Consider the following 21,029-nt stretch of genomic DNA (forward strand, 5'->3'; position numbering starts at 1 on the left):
TGTCAGACACAAAGTAGATGACTTTCAAATATTATTACCAGTCGTCACAACAGCACTACAAGAATGGGTATTATTAACCTCATTTTGTAGATAAGGACTGAGACATAAAGAAGTTAAATGAGCTTCCCAAGATCATAAAGCTTCTGCCTCCTAGCTAGGAAATGGTAGAACAAGGATCGCTTCAAGTTTGTCCAAATCTAATTTTTTTCCTCTATTTTCTTGAATTTCAGCTAAGTGCTGAAGGGAATTCTTTGTACCTCCCTACAAAAACTGGCACATCATTTTAAGGTGAATAGATGTTGAATGAATAAATGAACAAGTACAAATGATAGGTTCTACCACCAATGTTCTTATACCATGTTTCATCAATTTGAATGTTTACCTTTAAGTATTACATAAAATAATGTATATCTTACAATCAGCAGACTCTTTGAATCAATGAGAAATAATCATCTCAAACTAAGACCAGTTCGACATAAAAGTGTACTGAACAATAACGGACACTTGAGTGTGAAGTGTCAAAGTAAGTGTAGTCCAGACTGAACAGTCCAAAAACAGTGGGATCAATTATAGATTTAAAGGCCAAAAATAATAACAATAATAAAGTCCAAAAGAACTTTGATGGCAGTGGGGAATGGTCACAGGAAGCATCTCAAGAATATAGAGATTTCTTAAAAATGGGGACCTCAACTGATCTTTTTTGTTCTCCAAGTTCCAGTTCTATGTTATGTAAGAAAGACTGGTGGTATCTTCCCTCTGAAGTATCAAAAAGTAAAGGAAAGCCCAACCCATCCAACATTTCCAGTGATTCCTACCGAGAGGCAGAGAGTTGAATCAGATGTCCTCTGGAGAACCCTCCTAGATCCAGGATTCCATATCTAAAATGGGAAACCTGATTGGCTGCTGCTCACCTGATTAACTAGAGAAACTTACTATGCATTGACATTATTGAATCAAGAACTCATTCAACAGTAGTTTGCTTACTTCCTTCTCTAGCCAAGCTTCCTTCTCCTGTTTCCCCATTTTTTGTCACTTCCCCTCTCCCCAAATATACTCACACATGTGCATACATGCAGTCATTTAAAGGTAAATTAATCTCTCTTCTCTATTCTCAAGTTAAGTAATCTAAAAATCTACTTCCTCCAGGAAATGCTACATGTCTGCTAGGGAACAGGGACAGAGAACAATCATACACCAAGCAAAACCTTTAATAAGGACCTTCTCCTTGACTTCTTCCTTCAAAATGCTGTCCCAAGAGGTAAAATAACCCAAAAACAATTCTAGTTTGCTGCAAGTAATGGGTGAAAATCTGACAAGGATCAGGATATTTGCAGGGTCTCAAAGACTGTCCTCACAAATTTCTTATTAATTACAGAAGAAAACCAATAACCACTCAGTGAAAGAATCTAGCAAACACCACCATAACCCAGTGATCAAAGCTAATGTCACCATGAAATGAACACACAGACACCATGGGCCTCTTGTTGTGATATATTGAAAAGGATACACATTGCTTAGGTAGGATTCCTACTAAAAATACATAATCTTGATCCAGTCATGAGGAAACATCAGACTAACCCAAACTGAGAGACCTTCAACAAAATGATCCTTTATTCTTCAAATATGCCAAAGTCATGAAAGACTTAAGAAAAGATTACAAATCAAAAGAGCCTAAAGAAATATAACAACCCTAAATTGTAACACAAGACTTATTGGGACCACTGAAATTCCAATATGGATTCTAGGATAGATAATGGCAGTACTAAATTTCCCAGTTTTGAAAATCACACTGTAGGAAAAATCCTTGTTTTTGGAAAACACACACTCAGGTATTTAGAGATAAAAAGCATGATGCCTGCCACATTTTCCTAAATGGTTCAATAATAATAATATATTTGTGTATGTGGGGAGAGAGAGAGAGAGAGAAAATGACAGAGCATATGCAGTAAAATGTGAACAACCAATAAATCTCAGTACCAACAATATGGGAGTCCTTTGAATTACTTTCACAGTTCTCCTGTAAGTTTGAAATGACATCAAAATAAAAAGTAAAAAATATGTAAAACTAATTTCTCCTCATTTCACAGGCATCATTTATCCCAGGCCCTGGCCTCTAAGCAGCAATGTCCGATTTTTTCATTTCCACAAGCCATCATGTTAGAAAACAGAGAAACATCCACCCCTTGTCTCTCAACACATGCAGCCTTTCCTTTGATTTCAGGAGAGAGACTACAAGTGAGCAAAGTAATCACTGAAAGTAATTATCTGAGCATAAAACAATTAGTATGACAACCACAGAGAGAAAGTTAATAGCCATTTACGTGACTACTCACTTGTAAACACACTAGCAGGGAAACTCAGCCAACTCCGCTCTCTGCTCTCAGTAATTACGAGTCTTAAATCAAAGTTACAAGGCAGGGCAGGCAGTAGGGGCTATGTATATTTTGAGGGAGGCTCCAAAAACAAGCATAAAGATGTTCCTGGAAGCTGTTCTGGAAGGAGCAAAGGAAACCTTGATCACTTCTCGAGGTATTGGAATAGGTTGGAAGGGAAGGGGAAACGGGCATTCTTTCCTGGCCATCGTTGAAAGAAGGGGAAACCATCTAGGAAAATGTTACACTGTGTAGAATTTACTTCAAAATACATCATCATATAAAGTGTGAGAGGATGTGTCTCACTTGACTGAACCTCTAATGCAGGTGCTAGCCAGGACAGCCCAGGTGTTCAGCTGGCACTCTATTCAGAAAGCCCGTGCTCACAGGTGGCATCTCTGCTTTGCTTATCTCTGTCGACAAGCACAGCTTGGTTAATTAGCATAGAGTGTCAGAAATGGATTTTCACGGGTAAAAATAATGGCCTGTTGACTAGCATAGCAAATGCTAGAAAAGGGCTCTCATTTGGCAAAATTAGAGGCGTTCAAATAATGTGGACTGGCTTGACCTATTTCAGACATACTCCTATCCTGGCTTATAAATATCCAAGGAGGCCAATACCCCTTGTCCTAGGGATGACGCCTCAGGCTAAACCCCTAAACGGCCCCATGTCTAGCTGAGTCTCTGGATTCTATCTCCCTGACACTGTTTATAAAGGTGACAACAAAGTTTTGCCTCTAGAATTGAGGGTTTTGCCTGGAGTGAATCTTTCATGCATGGAGATGGTCAGAGAATACAAAAGAACAAGTTGGGACACTTGGAACACATAGTATGAACCATTATTTTTCACACTTGTTAAATGTCACTTACTTCAAAACCTCAGAGGCTATCGAAAAGAACTGTGCGTGGCTGAATTGGCTTAGGTCATCATGCAACAGATGAATGAGGTATGTGGTCCTGCACAAACACAGGGGCAGAGGAACACGGGCCTTTTTGTTAATGATCTCTACCTTAACGCCACTGCAGTCTGACGGTATATGCCATGTGACCTCAATGCCTAAAAATCACTGGAGCTTGTTTTAGGGGCTAGAATATGGTCTAGCTCAGTAAATGGCCCATGTGCACATGAAAAGAATGTGTTTGCTGCAGTTTGGGTGCAGTGTTCTTTGAATATCAATATCAAATATTCATAATGTTCAAGGCTACTATATCCTTAACTGATCAGCTACTCATCCTGTCCATTATTGAGAGAGTTGAGATCCCTAGATATCATTGTGATTTTGTCTATTTCTCCTTTCTGTTTTGTTCATTTCTGCTCCATGTGTTTTTTCAGGTACACACAATCATAAATAGGGTCATTGCATCTTCTTAAGGAGCTGGCTCCTTTATCAATACAAATATCCATACCTCTGATAATATTCCCTACTCTAAAGTCTATTTTGTCTGATATGGACATAGCCACTTCAGCTTCCTTTGGATTAGTGTTTGCCATATCTCTTTTCATCCTTCTACTTTTAACCTGTCTGTGCCTTTATATTTGAAGGATGTTTGTAGTAGGCAGCACATAGTTACATGTTGCTTTTTTATACAATCTCACAATCTCTACCTCTTAACTTTGATGTTTAGCCCATTTATGCTTGATGTAATTACCAATATGCTTAGATTGAAGTATGCCATCTTGCTATTTTATTTTGTACTTGTCCAGAGCAACAATAGGGCTAACCTTTTTTCAGGGATTACTTATCTGCTGTCTGAAGTCTAGAAACAGTTATTAACATAAATTTTAATGCGGCCTGTATTTGTTTATGGCAGAAAAGCTAGTCTTATAGCAGGTACTCCACCATGGCCAGATGTAGAAGTAGGGAATCTGTGCTCAAAAGGTTTCTCAGGTGATTCTGGTGGTTGGAGAGGATAGGGATAGGCATTCCAAGCACGGAGAACAGCATGGATTGAGGCATGCAGGGGTGAAAAAGCATAGTAATTCAGGGGTTTACAGGGAGCTGCGTGTGGCTGGAGAGAAGAGTATATGTGTGGGGGAGAGGTGTAGAATTGGGAATCTCTAATTCAAGGGTCATGGTTTAAATGGATAGTATAAAGGCACACAGCAGAAATGTGAGCTACTGGTTATTAGACAGTAGAGAATGCTGGGAGGTATGGGGAGCCAGAAAGCATAGGTTCCAATTGGAAACATTCATGTGTAATGTTTTTAAAACCTCTTCTGCCCCAAATTTTTTGAAATGTCTCCTGGCTGAAATCTCCCCCAGAGCCACCAATCTGCAACACCTGTGACTCTTCCTTAGCATGGAATGCCCAGATTTGAGCACCGGCTTCCATGGAGGACTGACGGCTCAAGGTCAGTGACACCATAATTATTCCTTATCCATACCCCATGAGTTCATCAGTTCAGTTAAGACAAGCTCACATTTGAAAACCAATTGAGAGCTCATGTTTAGCTGTGTTCAACTCACTACCACCCCCCATTTCATTCACACAAATCCCTCCCACATCAGGTTTTCCTACTCCTGCACTGTATTTACATTCCTGACTTTACATTTATCACTATTAAATTTCACCTTGTTGGTTTGGGATCAGGGTTCTTCTTGTCAAGAACATTTTTTTTTGTGAACGAAATTTTTATTTACATACTGTATCTATAAGCAGATACATAAATTCTTAAACAATTAATTTCCAAAAATGTGCAAGAAATTACTACAATTTGTTTACAAACCAAAACACATAGTAAAATCAATGGACTTTGGATAATTCATTCTGTGGTGTTCTCAGTACAAATGGTACACACCTGATTTGAAACATACAGAAAAAGTGTAAACTACAGCAATCTGGATTGCAAGTATTAATTTCATGGCACTCCAACGACTATAAAATTTCTTTAACCCAACATGTATACTTATTACAAAATTCTATAAGAATTTTTCATCTCTGGATGTAGAGTTTGGATCACTTTTCAGAAACAGCAAATACACAGTCACCATGTTATGACTAATAAAAAGAATGTTTATTTAAAAAAAATCCTTGAATCTTGACTCTGTTATCTTTCTTTTTTTTTCTTTTTCTTTTTTTTTTTTTTTTGACTCTGTTATCTTTCAAGGTAAGTACTTTTTCCAGATGTGTGCCGATGGAAAAGATGGTAAGTATGCCTCCTATTCTCAAGGACTGAGAGCTTAATGACTAGACAGCATGACACAACTCCACCTGGACTGATGCTGGCCAACAAGTGCTACCTCTGTTCTTCATAATCTCTACCCCCCGGGAGAACAGAGAACAGAGGAGAGGAAGCATAAACCAGTAAACCAGCTCTTAGAAAGTATCTTGGCAAAACTCCACGGTTGATGGTAAATTTGCAATCTGCTCATGGATTTTGCACAAATGTTCCCACGAATACTCTTGCTGCTCATTTCCACAGGTAACAGTGCTGAAAACGGAGAAGCTAGGGCCACCACAGAGCAGGACCGTGGGATCACTATTCACATCTGGCTTCCACTCAGCAGTCCTGCTGCAAATTAGCTGCACAGCCTTGGGCTACTGAGCTGTCTTTCCTAAGCTTCTGATTACTCCTGTGAGATCTCCCTCTCCAAGAAGCTTTGCCCTTTCTCCCACCCTGGTACCATCTTTCCTGCCAGAGACTCACCTATGCCCCATTTCCACAAGGCCTGGCATTGCCATTGCTGTGACAGACTGACTTCTGGGAAAGGCAGTTAGGGGAACTTTATCCCTCAAATAACATTCTGCAGTGCAATCTTACCAGCTTCCTATTCAAAATCCTTCCCCATCACTTGAGCTGAGTATTTCATGCTGGTTTTATGATCTGATGCCTGCCTAATTTTCCTGCCTTACACCCCTCCTCCCCACACACGTATACTCTTCACTCCAGCCACACGCAGCTCCCTGTAAACCCCTGAATTACTATGCTTTCTCACCTCTGCATGCCTCAATCCATGCTGTTCTCCCTGCCGGGAATGCCTATCCCCATCCTCTCCAACCAGCTTCCATCATGATTTGGAACTCAGCTCAGTCATGCATATTCCCAGCATCCTCTAGTTTGGGAGCCCTCTGAGTTCCACCGCACATATCCTGTCTGGGCATCCATCACACATCCTTATATACTAGCTGACTCATCTTCTCACCAAGTTGACTAAAAGCTCCTCGAAGGCCAGGATTTTTCATTATTACTGTCGTCATTATTTATTCCTATCACAGTGTAGGTGTTAGAACCACTGAGTGTTTTGAACAATGAGGAAATCGATAGCAAGCCAACTGCCAGCACATGGTTCAGTTGCCTACCTCCCCAGGTGCCAGCACATGGTTCAGTTGCCTACCTCCCCAGGCCAGGCCTACAAGCTCAGCCCTTATCACGGTGTCCTGAACTCAGACCTAGGCTCCTGGGACTGCATCACAACTAGATTCTAAATGTCTGACCATGCAGTGTGATTCTGCAGGCATTCACTCAATTCTCCAGTCTCTGTCTAAACCTTCTCTCTAAGCAGGACAAGTTAAATGGAAGAAATCTCCGCTCACAACTGCCTCACAACCAAGGAGGAGCCACAATCCCAGATGTGCTGCCCAAGAGAGGTGCTCTGGTGCCCGGAATCCAAGAAGTCAGGGAAGCCCCTGGAAAAACATCAGTTGGAAAATCCATCCCCAGCCAGCCCTCTCCAGGCCACTCTCCTGCCGAGTTTGAAGTCTACAACCCACTGGCTGTTTACGTTCCTAACCCTGAGTTAGGGGCATCTGCAATTTAATTTGAGCCATGGACAGGAATGACTGTTCTCTGTTAGAGTTGCAAGAGCATAAGTGACTTTCTAGGCTGAGCTCTGTGTGGCATTCCCCAACAGCACCTCTGCCCTGAGCCAATGAATACCTTCTATCAACTTTCCAAAATCCCCTCTGGCAGGCCACGATGGGGGTCACTCGTCTCCAAGTCTGGAAGATGTCACTAGGGGTGAATGGGTACAGAGCAGCTGGGATGGACTGGTAAGGAAAGTAGATGGAAGAAAGAAGAAAGCCTGATGGTTACTGGAGGAGGGAGAAGGGGAAAGTGCAGGGGGACCAGAGAACTTTAGAGGGAGATACCCACAGCCATGAAGGCTGAAGATCACTAACTCAAGCCCTGGGAGGGGGTGGGAAGGACTCAGGAGGGCACTGATGGGTTCTGAAACATTTTGCCAGGAGTCAGGCTCTAAATGAGTGGTAAACAGATCTGCCTGGGCACACCCACTCTTCCTCACTACCCATGAAAAGAATAAAGAAAAGTAGGGCAAGGGTGACTTGGGTCCTTCAGAATCACTCTCATACAATCTGTCTGCTTCTACCACCACCATTCTTCTTAAAGATACTTCCTGAAAGTATCTTCACCTCCACAGAAACACACCAACTGCCTCCTGCCCACAACTGGGCCCCTGAGGACGAAAGGCCAACACCGAGGGAGGGGATAATGGACAGCAGAGAATCCTGGTCAGGGGACTGGGCATGTTCCCAGCCCATTCACCACGGGGGGCCCCACTGCACATCTCATCTATCCTCACTGCTCACTGGTCCTGCCCGGGGGTTCACTGGCAAATACTATCATCTTTCACAGACCGAGCATGGCTGCCTCTTTGCCCCATGTTCACATTCATCACTCATCGTACCGATAAAAAAAAAACAAAACAAAAAAAAAAAAACACCTCTGCTTTATGTTATTCGATGTGCATATACGCAGATAAGAGCCAGAGTTACCATGGAGAGCAAAGCTTTGAAGGGCCGTGTCCCTTGGCAACAAGGTAGAGGGCCTTCCATTCTTCTTCCACACTCATGTGTGGCCACACACACACACCTAATTCCCATGCACCAACCCCACTAAAATAACTCAAATCCATTTGGAGCAGTGGTCTGGCCTTCCCAGAGTCAGCCAGCCCCCATGCCAGGTCTCCTGCCATGCAGCTGCCATCCACTCCCCAGGCCAGCAGCCTCTGAGATGCCACGCAGACTTTTCCACCCGTCCAAAGCTTCTTAAGTGCCTCTGATATACACCATGTGTCCCAACAGGAAAACACACACTCATCAACTCCACAAAATGCTCCAGATGTGATCAAAGCTGGAGAGGCAAAATAAAACAGAGATGGGGTGTTTGGGAAAAGGGAGAGGAAGAGAGAAATCCAGGGGTGTTGTAACAGGGGTTCCCTAGGTGGTGGTGAGTGAATGGGTGGAGTTTAGAACTGGGATCCAGATTCCTGGGCTCTAATCTCTACTTCAAATTGCCTCCTTGTGAGACCTAGGGGGCCCTGCCCCCAGACCAGCTTCAGACTTGAGATTCTATCTACAGAGCCTAGAAAGTTGGCCCTGGAAGTGATGCTATAGATCACCTGGCCCAACCCCCCTACTATTAGGTGAGGAAGGTAGCAGTAAGTCAACCTGCCTGGAGGATCACCACTATCTCTAACTCCACACACCCTTTTACCTCCCAGGTCACCACTGTCCATATTAAATGTCAGCAGGTGACAAAAGCACAAATTAATGATTCCTTATCTAAAAGTAGCCTCAGACATGATACCTCTGTCCCTCTGCCCCATTAAATCTTTTAGAGGATTTGGATTCCTTTTTTATAAAGTGAGAGAATGGCTTTCAAAGACCTCCCCAAATCTAAAATTGTCCTCATGATCTTCAGCATACTCCCTTAATGAACCAGATTTGTTTTATTCCAAAAGATCTAGAGTCCCTTCATCATCCCATCTAACATCTGAACACATTGGTCCACTGTTCCCTACCATTGCCTCGAGGCCCCTTTCAGGAGGCAGCCCCTGTGTCTCACCAACATCTTCCTTCCTCAGGGTGTAACAAAAACAGTTAAGATAAATGGGCTCTAAAGTTTTACTGCCTGAGATCTGGAGCAAGTGACTTATCCATTCTGTTGCAGTATCCTCCTCTTGACAACAGGAATGATGACTGTCCAAAGTTTACAGGGTTACCATGAATATTCAAGCAGATCATACATACAACAGACATGGTAAAACAGGTGCACAGTGAGCATGGGGATTGATGCTGTTAGTAATGGTCATTGCCATGCCCACTGACACAGCTACCACTGGGGAACAGGGGCATTACAACTAGTAAAATCTGTGAGTTAGTTAGGACATGAAGGGAGGGAACAGAAAAGAGACTCTGAACTTGGCATCAAACCACCCAGAGCATCATGTCCTCTTAGAAGGACAGAAGATACCCAGGAGCAGAAGCTGCTTTTCTCCCAGATATCCCCTACCCTGCCCCCAGGCCCTCCATCCTGTCTGGCACAAAACAAGAAAGCTCTTTCTAGTGCCCCACAAGGAAGAATATCAAGTCCTTTAAAAGTAAAAGCTAACTGGATCATGTAAGTGCCACCCACACAAGTGCACCCATATAAGCCAAACCCTTCCAGGATGTACTTTTGTCCTTAGGATAAATTCCAAAATCCTCAACCAGCCTACGAGATCCTCTAGGCCCTGACACCTGCCACTGTCACTCCCCTCAGTGCAGACCTAATGCTCCTGCACCCCAGGCACCCTCTCCCAACAGTGCAGCAGTATTCCCAGTGGCAAAGAGACCTGACTCTGGAGCCAGACTTGGGAACCCAACACTTACCTCTGACTTACTAGCTGTGTGAGCTTGGGTGACTCAACAATCCTTTGTGTTTTGGTATCTCCTCTATAAAGTGACTATAATAGTATCTATCTCCAAAGGTTGTTGTAAGCCAGCAAATGCAAAGAGCTGAAGCAGTCCCTACCAGTACAGGAAGTGCCATATAATATTAGCTACTGTCATTACTCCATTCACCTTTGTCTGGCTTATCTTTGGTTTTACTCATGTATCAAATCTGAGTTCAAACTTACTTCCTTAGGGAGTCCTTCTCCAACTACGTTGGATTATCCTGTATCTTTATGCCCATTATATTCCGCGCTCCTATACTGTAAACCATGTCACCCTTAAAATTAACTATGCATTATCAGTGGTCCCTGCTAGATCACAAGCTCCATGAGATCAAACTAGCATGGACCACAGGTTCAGATATTCCTGGGACAGTCCTGGTTTACATTGCTGTCTCAGTGTGGTAGGTTAGATTGGCGTTCAGCAAATATGAACTCCTCTTTCCTTAAGTAAGAGTGTACTTCCCAGAAACATGGATTTGTCCTTGGCCATGTGACTTCTTTGGTCAATGGAACACTAGGGAATGTGATGTCAGTGTTACTATAAGAGGTACTGTTTGTTTCCATTTCTTTGCTTGTGGTCTTATGATGCATCATGAGAGGACCATGTTCCAACTAGCTTCTGATCTAAGGATAATGTACAGACTTATGAAGACCTGAACACAGTCTGGAGTCTAGAGCCAAGCCCAGCCAACCCTTAGCCTGAAGCAGAGCTTTTCCAATCAGCCTAAAGACACATGAGATAGACAAATAAATGACTGCTGTTGTAAGCTACTGACTCTGGGATAGTTTGTTATGCAGCATTATTGTGACAATAGCTGACTACTACAGTCAGCATAATTATTAATTGTACTCACCATCACTGTCAAAAGTGTTCCAGGTTAGATGATAAATTATCTCATCACCCAAAGTCAGTTCATATCTATCTTTTTATCACTTTAACTCCAGTGCCTAAAACAGTGAACATGCTGGCACAATGAACATGCTGTATAAAACAAACTGGCACAATGAACATGCTGTATAAAACTAAACTGAATTACATGGTCTCTGAAATCTCTTTCCCAAAACATGGAGTCTTCTTTCCAACTGCACAGTTAGATGCTAAACCTTCAGAGAAGGGCTAATATAGCCAAAGGAAGATATGGTCTCACAAGATTTGATAGAAAGATGTCAAGCCTTCAGAGAAGTGCTAGTATCCCCAAGGGAGATATGATGTCACAGGACTTGAGAAAGAGGGGAAACAGACCATTGAATAAGCATGGGGAATGACCAAAGTGAAAGGACATTCTTGGGGAATAATGTACATCAGATTTATCAGGTGGGGTTTCCAGGTGGCAGAGTGCTCACGAGTGGGGCAAAGAGACACCCTTGGCATGGTTCTTCTCTCAACTGAGCAGCTTACCTTCCTAATTAAAGGTTGAGGAGTACACAGAGTATCAACCCAAGGAAATACAGTCATTTTGTTATTGCTAACAGCTGGAAATCAGTAATTGTCCTTACCCTCGTCCAGATTAAAATGCCCAAATACAAAGCTGAAAACTCCAATCCTCCAATCCCCTTTCTGTCTCTTTGTGTTCAATTGAACATGGATTCTACGAAAGAAAATGATGAGGCCGACCCAACAACCCTGGGGCCTGTGCCCTCAAGGAGGGTTCTCCTGAGTCCCTTCAATGGGCTGGGTGAGCCAGGCTACCACATCTTCCACAGCCTGAGTCAACCACTGCACCAGGGGCAGACAGCAGTCCTTGGCTGTTAGCCAACTACTCATATCTCTGAATACCTTGCCATAATCCCAAAGGTACTGGAGGACAGCAATCTCCCAGGCAGGGATCTTGAAGTTTTTTGTTTTGTTTTGTTTTGTTTTTGTTTCTTGCTTATGTCTGTAACTTCCAGACCCACAAAATGCTGTGGTTTTCCGTTTCTAAAACAGAGGCATGTCCCTCTGCGAAAAGCCCAGGCGTGTCAGGCTAATTAAATTTAGCTATCTTGTGGTTGTTGTTGTAACGTGTGATCCGCCAATGTTATTCAACGTGTTAAGACATTTTCTGTTTATGTTGGTTACATACCCATGTGGTGTGGGTGGAGAACATCACTCAAGGGAATATCATTAGCAGGAACGGGGAGCTCAAGGGTTCCAGAGACACATGGTGAGACAGTGGCTCCCGGGATCAAACAGTTGGGCCGTGTCCATGGTAACTTATCCACATGCTAGTCCTCTCACTCTTTCTAAGGCAAGATCAGTCCCTTAGATCTACCTGAGGTCCTTGACTCCCACAGACAGGCTTGCACCTGCCACAGCCAGCCGAGAGGCTTTGTCGGGGAGGACAGATTCCCCTTTCTCTGTCAGGGAGAGAGATCACACCAGGTCCAAAGGGGCTGAATGACTTGCCCAAAGTTTCCCAAGAGAGTAGGCGAGAAGCCGTCTGCTCTCACCTCATAGCTAGGAGCACACAAGTTCCCAAACCACTATAAGCTGTTTTGCCACCTGCCTAAATTCCAGAGAAATCACTTGACAGTTGGTTGTCCCCTGTCCTGACCCCTTTGCCTGGGCTCTCTTTCCTCACTGTTTCAAATGTCTCCTCCAACCACTGCCTGTAACCCTCTGCTTGCTTCTCAGCCCCTCCTCGGCCCCAGCCACACTTGGATCTCTACCAGTCAGCCTCTCTTGACCAAGAATGCTTTCACCCAGGTCCTGTAAATCTCCCAACCAGAATTCTTTTCTCTTTCAAATCTCTGCTTTCTACTCCAAACTCACCTGTCCCATAAGTTGCCTTTTTCTCTCACAAACCATACTAAATCAAATTACTACCCCTTTGAAACCTTCTACAACCTGGCCCTGGCACACTGACAGATCGCTGTGTGTGTCAGCCACCCGCTTATAATTATACTACTTAGAGCTCTGTGACCTCCATCAGCAGCGTTCTACTGGAAGCACCTTGTGTCCCGCGATGACACTTCGAGCTTCCTGTTCCCTGCCTTCTTTTAGCTTTGACACCAATCCCAGGACAAAGCTCTTCATCCAGTGAACCCGTGAAGATCCATTCTGTTTAACAGACTCTCAGTTCTGTTTTAAGAAAAACCTTCGAGAGTCTGGGTTTCTGTGATCTGATGGTGTCATACTTACTCTGCTCCCATGTCTGAGGCCCCTAGAGCTTCAGAAACCCCACTTCACTCTCACTGGAAAACAAGAAGACATTCCCATGACAGAGGCAGAGCCTCCACAATTCCCACACTGGACAGGAGCCAGGCACTGGGACAGGCCACAGAAGAGTCTCCCCCAGTGCCCAGTGCAAACCAGTGGGGATGTCTGTTGTGAAACCTACAACTGAGACCCCGCAATACAGTAGTGCCATGGAGAGAGCTACTAAGTTGACAAAAACAAGAAGTGACAGCTGACAACATGGAAGATGTCACAACAAAAAAACTATAAAAAGTGGAATTGAGAAATCAAAAACATGGCATTCTCTGCTTAACAGAGGCACAAATGATTCTATCTAGCTCAACAAGCTAAGAGTGGCCCATCATTCCTGCTATGCATAGGGGAATGCTCATGACAACAACCCCACTGTAAGGCAGAGGCTGACTATGGCCAGTGAGCTCCACTGACCAGAGTGGTACTGACCCCACACCAGTTTTCCCTCAGAGCTTAACATCAGATAGCTGGAAACCTAGCTTGCTCTGTGTCACCTTCAGCCACATGTTACAAGGGAAAAAACAAAACAAAAAAAACAATCATTTCTGGGGTCAGGTAGGCCTTGGTTTGAACCCCAGATGGGCTGGCTCTGTGGCTTATGGAAGCTCCTTGTCTCACCGAATTCAGTATCCTCATCTGTAAAATGGAGGTAAGAATACCCACTTTGCAGGATCATTGGGAGCCCACACACAAAGGTACATGGTTAAAATGCATTGATTTACAGTAAAAACAAAACAAACATAGTCTTAGGATTATACAGTATTTGTCAAAACTCCTGAGCTGGAGAGCTATGCAAAATCCTGCCAGCTTAGGGAATATTATTGTTTTCCTCTAGGGAGTGGATAAATAATACCTTTATTTAACCAAGACTATGTCCATCATCACAGTATTTGTGTGATACTTTATCACAGTCTTCAAAATAACATCGTGGGCCATGTGGAACAGGTCGTATAGTCCCTATTTCATAGCCAAGAAAACTGAGGTTCAGGAGAAAATGGCTTGTCCAGACATTACATCAACTGGAAACAAAGCTGGAGCTAAAAGAAAGTTCTTTTCATTCTTAACCCACTGCTCCTAGTCTACAGGAATGTCCCTAAGCCAGGACTCAATGCATGCTCTATCCATCCTCTAACTTTGTAAGTGGCAGCCTCGCTCCCTCTCCATTTTCTTCCTGAATAGGGAGCTCTTATTTGTTTAAGACTGTCTTCAGATGCATCCTCTCCAAATCTCTGATCACATTCGCTTTTTCTTCCCTGAACTATTTCCAGTCTGGCTGAGGTTTTCCTTGGGTGTGATGACCTTAGACACACGTGAGGCTTTGCCATGATTTGGCAAGTGATGTGATCCTAAAAATGTGTCTTGACAATTTCCAGGGTCTTTGAGGGCCATAACACATCACATGGATGTTCCCAGAAATAGTTATGGTCACCCCCAATAATCTTTGCCTTAGGCATAGCCAATTCACCTGAGCCCATCACCATAGATAACTAGTTTGGGGGTCCCAGTTTCCTAGTTTCCCCTCATGATCTTTTCCACGTGCTATTTTTTACAGCCTCACAGTTGCTTTTTGCATTTCTCCACCAGCTTGTCCCTTCATTTCCCAGAAAAGCTAGGGGTCATCTACAGGCTTAGAGGTCTGACCCTGACCTCGAGCTCATTTCCATGTGCCCGGCACTAGCATCTGATATATGGTCAATGGAAAATATGTGTTAGTTCCCCTACACCAGGTAAGGTGTGTAGAAGGACCCTGCTCTAAGTTTTCCAGGCCACTGAGCCCAGAAAAGAAGCATCGGGACGATGCTGCTGCTGAGCATCCTGTGTCACATGAGGACATGCAGAAAGGCCCGGGAGTGTTATACATGTACAGAAAAAAGAAAAAAAAAAAACCTCAGGTACGTGAGAGCTGTTAGGGACACAAGAGTTCTTTTCCATTTTTTAAAGGACTGAGCTCCTGGAAGCTGAACTGGAATCAAAAGGAGGGAAACCGGCAAAGTTACTTCTCTGGTTCCATGACCTCCTAGTGGCTAGAAATGTCCAGCAGAGAAACAAGCTTCGCCTGAGGCAATGTGCTCTCTACTACAAGAAAAATCAAGCCAAGGCTGGGCATTTGCTAGATGAGTATGCTGTGAGAGAGCAAGTCTCCATCCCTTCGCTCCAGGCCAGGCCTCAAGATGCTGACCCGTAAGTGCTGTCCACCTCTCTGTGCCACGGTTTGGTACCGGTGGTTGTAACTCAGAGTTCGTTGCTCATGAGGGACCAAAGGGACATGCAGTATATAGCTTGCCATATATTTTTAGAATAATAGCAGCCTCTCTTCCATCCCCAGGATGTTGGATAGAAAAGAATCAAGGAGGCAATGAGCTGTGAGCCGTACAGCCTGGTCCTACCCCAGTGCTGCCCATGGAATTCCGGGTGGGCCTGGGAAGTGTGTGTGTGTGTGTGTGTGTGTGTGTGTGTGTGTGGCTTCCTGGTGCTGGGGATCCACCATTTGTACCATAAGGCTGACATTCTAGGCAGAATGAAGAGTTTGATCTGAAACAGGAGCCACCATCCATGGAAGGCTGTTCTGAAACTTGAGAGGCTGCCCTCCTATGACCAAGCCAGCCTCTGGGTACAGCCTAGAGTGGAGAACACTTTATTCCAACTCCTTATAGGTCACAGGCCACAGGCTTTCCCCCAGGAGGAGAAGCTAGACTTAATAAACAGCCTAACTTATTTCCTCATCTGTAAAATGGGCCAGAATATAATAGCACAGAACATTACCATCCTTGTTTAGGCCCTGCCTTAATCTGCTACAGCCTGTTGTTCCGTGTCTACTCTACTTCTTGACCTCTGGAAGGAAAAGGAACATTCTTCAGGCCCACAAGATGCTAATTCTTTCCAGCCTGCAAAATGCTTCCCAGCTAAATCCAATACTTCAAATGTTGGGACCCATGCAAACACCAGGGTCTAGTCCTATATTGCACCTCTCCTTGGCCTCCCCTCCCTTGGATCTAGCCTCACCAACTTCAACACTGGATTCTCTAACTCACAGGGCAGAATGAGGGACGTGGGCCAGACTGGCACAGAATCTACACAGGTAAGGCTTCCAAGTCAACTTTTGACCTAAACCACTCACAATCAATAGTTGTGAAGGATCTGACTTTGGGTCAGTGGGATTTCTGGCCATTGATAGCAGGCTAAACAGTAAATCCATATATGGAGTAGCCCAGGCTGGCTATGAAGACACATTCATGTCCTTTAACCTCAGCTTTTCAGAAAGGAGCATTTCTAATTCAAGGGCCACCTCTTCCAGGAAGCCTTCCCTTATTCTGCTAGTAGCAATTACTCTTCATCTGTTGCCCTGCAGTATTAGGTTTGTACTTATGTTATAATCCTTATAAGCCCTCACTTCATACTGCCTTGCATATGCCTACCTCCCTACATAACTGCTGGATTCACTTCACCTCCTCATGCTGCCTAGCACAAAGACTTGCTCACCGTAAGCATCAGTAAATGCTTATACTGCATTGGACTGAACTGCCTTTATACATCCCAGAGAAGGATCAAGGAGGAGGCAGCAGGGCTCAGGAAATAATTAATCACAGGTTGATCAACATTTTTTTACTCTCCATTCCCTCCCCCAAACCAGCTGCAGCTGGTCCTCCCTGAGCCTGGCCTGCTGAGAAGCCTCCTAAGAAAGAATGTGGCTTCCTCTGTCTTCCTTCTGGAGGGATTTAGATGGGTCACATTTCAGGAGGGTAGAAGTGGGGCCCAGAGACCAAGAGGGATGGATCAAATCACACAGCCTTCTAGAGGCTCTCCTGGAGAACTCTGGGGAGGACAAGACCCTCTGTCTTATGTAGGAGGAGGGAAAGGCAGCTCCTGTGATGCCAAGGCTCCAGACAGGCTCCCCACGGGCTAGGATAGAAAGATCTGGGATTCTAAGGTGACAAAGATGTGTATGTAGCAAGGTGGGGACACAGGGCCACTCGTCTCATCAGATGAGGCCCAAAGGCTCCTGAGATGGTACAACCCCATAGAAATCACTCTCAAGCCACTGTGGAAGTGTTCATATCTGAAGGCTTCAAGCCAGGACATTTCTAAGAGAACTCCAGAGCTGCCACATGGATGGGTTTCATGCCCAGAGCCTGATTTTTAGGAAGCCTCCCTCATGAAGTGGGCATTCCTGAAAGGGAATCACTCCTCTCCAGACTGTATTCCTGATTCCGTACAGCAAACGCTATGGTGTTATCCCCTGGGTGAATTCCCCAAAGCCAATGTGCTGCCATCATGCTAAGCTTAGGAGACTTCTGGACCTCCTCTCTTTCTCACACCATCATATGCAGCCAGTGCCAGGGTTAAAAACAAAAATTTTGTAGATCAGCTTCAACACAGGAGCTAATCAGACTCAGATTTAAAACCTTTGTCTCATCCATATTAAAACCTTCCTGCTAAAAAATCAGCCTGTGAGCAGACATTAATCTTAGTGAAAAGACAGGTCATGGCCCTGACTAATAGTGGGTCACATCTGTACAAATCCAAGAGGCCCCAAGTCCCCCGATTCCCCGGAAAATAAGACTGATTCCCTCCTAGGATGTTAGGGAGTAAACCCAGAGCAGTATATAGGCAAAAAAAAAAAAAAAAAAAATCTACTTTTCTGGCTGTGAGGACCCTCTCATGGCTCCTAAGGGACCAGAGGAGTCATTTACTTGCAGCTAAGGCATCATTTCATCCATTGTCTTGGTCATAAGCTGTGTTCCTGCCAGGGCACAAGTGCTGCTGGCTAGAAGTTGCCAGAGAGAACTACTGTGAGTGGCATCCCTGCTGGATACCTCCCTGGAGAACTTTCCAGGCAACGTTTATACACACACACACACACACACACACACACACACTCAGCTCACGCCCCACCCAAGCTTTCTAGAGCAAAGATAGGATCCAGGGTTGGAGAGCCCTGTTGGGCTGGGAACCAGTCATCAGCAGACTCACAGTGCAGCCTGCTGGGCATGAATGAAGGTGCAGCAGCAGGAGGCAGGGGTGAAAGGTACAGGGAAGGGTGCCTTGCCTCCCCTCTGTCCACTTCCAACACCTGGGAAAGGAGCCTCAAACCCCAAACTGCAAGTTTAGGCTTGAAGGCCTGTGGAAGGGGAAAGACAGTTCTGGGGCTTTCAAAACGCAAACAGTTCTCCCCTCCCTCCCCACACCCCTCCACTGAGTTCCCAACTGCTCAATGCTTTAGAATGTTCCAAATGGTTGGCATAAGGGAGGAGCACTGGGAATCCACAGGAGGAACAGAAGCTCCGCACTGAAAATAAGGAGCTGAGTGTCCAAGGAAATAGGCGGGAATACCTCCTAGTAAGCTTTGTATCAATTATCATTTCTAACTTCTGTAAGACTCCCCTGCTTCTGCCAATCTTTCAACACAAACATATGGGTGCAATTTCTACATGCAGCACAAAGAGAGTATAGTCCACGTTAGTAAAGTAGCAGCAGAACAGCACTGACCCGGTGTGGGGGCCGGTGACGGCTCAGGGAAGGCAGCCACCGGCTGGACTCCGTGGGCCAGGTGGGTCCCGACAGGTGGCGGCAGGAAAGATGGAGAAGCCGCTGGAGAGAATGGGCAGTGAGAAGCACCCACAGGACCTGGCGTCAGGGCAGGCCGTGGGAAAGGAGAAAGGACAGCCGACAAAGAGGAGGAAGGAGGTGGCCTTGACAGAATCAGAAAAAGTGAGTTGGGCCATTTGGAAGGCAATTGTAACATGAGTTTCGGGTGGCACCTGCTGAGTGCGGGTAGCCGTGGCCCACACCCTGCACCCTGTTTTCTCCCTGTTCATGAACCCTCTAGCAATGTGTTGTTGCTTGCCACCTCGCTTACCCACCTATTACTCGGCTTGCCCCTAATGCCCCGGCCCTTCCCTCCCACCCACCCCCCAATTACTGTCACTTTTTCCTTCCAGTGGCTCCAGGTCAGAGTTTCTTATACCACTGGGTAGACAGCAGCCCCCCCTGGGACCCCCCCCAGGCATACTATCCAGCCTCCCCTTCCCTTCCCCTCCAGCCAGCCTTCGAGAGATGCCTGAGGCTCCAGCCTTCCTCCCTTTTGGCCAAACCAGCCAAGCTGCTGGCTTCACCCAGGGGCTATGGGAGCTCCCTGAGCCATCTGATGCGTGAGGAGCAGTGGACAGCCTCCAATTCTGCAGCACACCATGCCCTGTCTAGACAGATTTGAGCTCTGTGTCCTCAGGAACCGCCAGGCCCCAGAGCAGGGCTTTGCTCCAAAGGCAATTCTTCCACTGCAGGTGAGGCTGCTTTGGTGGCCAAAACTGAGTGCACATTGGAGCCATTTCCCACTTAGCTGGCAGCCAGTCACCTGAGGTCTCTGGGGGGGGGGGGGGGAGACAAGGCTCTCTGGTAGGGAGAGTTCTTATTTTTTAATCATATTTTTAAAAAACGAATGAGTAGTTGGAGAAAACAGGCGACAGAGTGGGTGGCCACTTGGGATGCAGAGAGAAAGATCAAAGCCCACCAAGCATGGAGGAAACAGCCTTGGTGTGGCCCAGGGAACAGTCTAGGTGGCCCATGCTTCATACAAGGCGGCCCAGGAATGGGAGGTGCGGGGTGAGGAAGCCTCACTCACAGGCACCCCGTGGCCCTGCTCTGGACCCCAGCACTTCAGTTAACGGTCTTCAGCTGTAACAAACACCTGCCGTCAAGAGACGTCCAAACCGAGCTCCCAGTTCCCTGGGAGGGCCATCATATCTCTGGGTGGGAGGTGAACCTACCCAAACTGCGGCCCCCAGGCTGCTTTCTTCTTCCAAGAAGAAGCTGGAATTCCTCCCTCTGGACACAGTCCTTCTGGCTGCTGCCCCTCTCACAATCCCAGGCCAGGGCAATTAGCCAGGAACACTCTCTGTGTTTACCGGCTGATTAATTAGCTCATTATAAGAGCCACAAGTGACCGTGTGGCAGTGAGTCCATCATGTCAGTCATGGGCCAGAAGTTCCCATCTTTTCCAAATGAGTATGGGTTACCAGGTTTCTTCACTGATCCCTTAGGTCAGTCTCCCATTTTTCCCCAAATTTGTGATAAGCAGGATCCTGAAGACCAGAGAGAGAATGTAGCTTTCCCAAAGAAGCAATAGCCCCTAGGTGGGCTCAGCCTCCACTCTCAGCCCATGCTTTCCCACTGCACAGTGGTGCCTCCCAACATTCCAGCTGGGAAAGATGCTGGGCTCCAAGGGCCCACTGAGTTTCTGAAGCCCTCGACCCATTTAGACTAGTCAGACCTATAGCATTCTAGTAAGTTCTCTCAAAGGACTTTCATTAATCTTCTGTAGAAGCTAGGAAAACTCCCAAGGTACCAGGAGGGTGGCACTGAAGGGAGGGATCCCAAGACTCTGTTTCTTCTCCCTTCTAATGTGGAGAAACCAGAAAAAGCTGACATTCACTCTTAGACCAGCCAGCTTAGTCCTCATGTGATTTGCCAGGTCTTCCCTTCTCTTGTTCAACACCGTGGCCACTTGGGCATAACCCAAGGATCTGCTTTACCCCATCCTCCAGGACAAATGTGAAGGACAATATACGAGGGATAACTGCATACCACCACACACCACACACACACACACACACACACACGAGCAGGCAAGGAAAGAGACCATAGGCTGAAGACTTCAAGACAGAAGTCATGATATGTCAATTACATTATCTGCTGCCCCGAAACAGACCCTATCACCCTCTGTCCTTGTGCTGCTTCCCCAGGCATCAGACATACAGCAGGATTATCACAGCCCAGAAAAGCAGGTGCCTC

General features: G+C 45.5%; 1 protein-coding gene across 1 annotated transcript in view; it reads right to left on the reverse strand.

The window, feature by feature from the left end:
- Positions 1-21,029, reverse strand: part of ANO2 (anoctamin 2) — a 340,992-nt gene that overhangs the window by 193,114 nt on the left and 126,849 nt on the right. The gene's annotated exons all lie outside the window — the stretch shown is intronic.

The sequence above is a fragment of the Nyctereutes procyonoides genome, unplaced genomic scaffold (assembly GCF_905146905.1).
Source record: "Nyctereutes procyonoides isolate TBG_1078 unplaced genomic scaffold, NYPRO_anot_genome, whole genome shotgun sequence".
Classification (NCBI taxonomy): Eukaryota; Metazoa; Chordata; class Mammalia; order Carnivora; family Canidae; genus Nyctereutes; species Nyctereutes procyonoides.